Raw genomic sequence first — 2,378 nt, forward strand, 5'->3', positions numbered from 1 at the left:
TTCAAGGTAACAAACGCCTTACAGTAATACACTGCTGATAACTTGGTGGGATTGGCCGTCACCTCAGGTAGGCTACGGCAGACACTTGTTTGTGACGAATACAAAACAAGTGTTTCTGTCAACCTTTAAATGTTACAGACACCCACCTCCCTGATATAGCTTTATATTAGCCAGGGGAAGCCCCATCCCATACCAACGCTGATGATTCATCTCCAAAGGTCAGGGGTCAGGTCTTTTGCCATCCACATCAAACAAACAATCGTGGGGCGCGGTGAGTCACTGTTCTGCCGGTCACAGGCGTGCAAGGGGGTGGCGTGGGGGGTCTGGTTGAAGCCTCCTGGGCTTTGACGGGTAATTGTCTCTCTGTCACCCATAACCTTCAGAAGGCAGACGAGAGCTGCGCGATAGCAATGGGACACAGAGAGGCAGCTGTGGTTCCACGTGTCACAGTAATATTGTACACATTCATTCTCCCAAAGAAAATCTGATGAACGGTACGCCTACAGTTCAACAGATAAAGAAAACTACAGTTTGTCCTAAAAGGGGATGAGAATCACTTATGAACATTCCTCTTGAATGTAAGGCCAGAATTTCAATGCTATGTGTTCAAATGCCTTAGATCAAAGTGTAAAGAATGTGATGTCGCACAAGATTTAGTGACACACCAGCAACATGCATTTTACTGTAGTGCAGTACATACTTAGCTACTGATACAATCAGAACACAGAAACATGAGACACAGTATGGTAGATACATAAAGGTAGATACGTAAACAAAGTTGGAACACAACCAGACATGCCGTTTGTATCATCAAGATCATTTCCTATCTGTTTGGTTATTATTAGACGTCAACCAGCGCAGTGTCTGACACCTCTAGCTGTATAGCCACTGTTTTCTCTCTTTCTTTCTCTTTCTCTCTCCCTCTCTCTCTTTCGCTCTCTCTCTCTCTCTCCCTTCCAATTCAATTCAAAGGGCTTTATTCTCTTTCTCTCTCTTTCTTTCTCTCGCTCTTTCAATTCAAAGGGCTTTATTCTCTCTCTTTCTCTCTCTCTCTCTCTCTCTCTCTCTTTCTCCCTCTCTCTCTCTCTCTCTCTCTCTCTCTCTCTCTCTTTCTCTGTCTCTCTCTCAATTCAATTCAATTCAAAGGGCTTTATTCTCTCTCTCTCTCTGTTTAGAAGCTTCTTGTGACAGATCAGATCCTTCTCACGTCAACAACGTCTTCTCTCTCAGGTTTGTCTCTCCCTCTTAGTGATTGCAGTTTAAAAGCTGGGAGAAAAATGACATTTATCAACCTGGTGTTGGCCTGGTACTGGCCTGGTGTTGGCCTGGTGTTGACCTGGTGTTGACCTGGTGATGGCCTGGTGTTGACCTGGTGTTGACCTGGTGTTGACCTGGTGTTGACCTGGTGATGGCCTGGTGTAGACCTGGTGTTGGTCTGCTTTTGGCCTGGTGTTGGCCTGGTGTTGGCTGGTGATTAATTCTGGCAGATGCCTGGTATTTGCTCCACAGTTGGGGGATGTGAAGATCTCTCTTTTTCTGCCTTCTCTTGCTCTCTCTCTGCTCTCCCTTATCTTTGTTCTGTCTTGCTATTCCCTCTCTCCTTTTCTCTATCACCTTTCCTGTCTTTCTTTCTCTCCGTCCTTCTCGCCCTTCTCGTTTCCATCTCTCTCTCTCTCTCTCTCTCTCTCGCTCTCCCTCTTTTCTCTCACTCCCCTCTCTCCTCCGCTGTCTCTGGCAGATTGGGACTAAATTCAATATTAACCAGTGATCTGCGCAGCACAGTGAGGACATGAGGGAAGGCCTGAGCTGAGGCTTGGTCTGAGGGATGGTGGTGCGGTGGTTGCGTAGTTGAGGGCAGAGCCTCCCTCCCTCCCTGCCGGAGAGCTGGGTGCTCATCAGACGAGGACTCTTCTGGCTGGGCTGCGTGGGCAATGACGGGGAACATGCAGGCTAGAATTAACCGGCTAACCCACACATTAAAAAAAAAACACACAAGAACGTACGTACTCTACGTAGCACACAGGCACAAACACATACACACATACACATACATACACACACACATACACATACATACAAATACACATACATATACATACACACATACACAGACACACATACATACACACATACACATACATATACATATACACATACACAGACATATACATATACATATACATATACACACACATACATACATACATACACACAGACATACAGACACACATACACACATACATATACATATAGACATACACATACATATACATATACACATACACATACATATAGACATAAACATACACATACATATACATATAGACATACACATACATATACATATAGACATACACATACATATACATATACACATA

The sequence above is a fragment of the Salmo salar genome, chromosome ssa09 (assembly GCF_905237065.1).
Source record: "Salmo salar chromosome ssa09, Ssal_v3.1, whole genome shotgun sequence".
In the NCBI taxonomy this organism is placed as follows: Eukaryota; Metazoa; Chordata; class Actinopteri; order Salmoniformes; family Salmonidae; genus Salmo; species Salmo salar.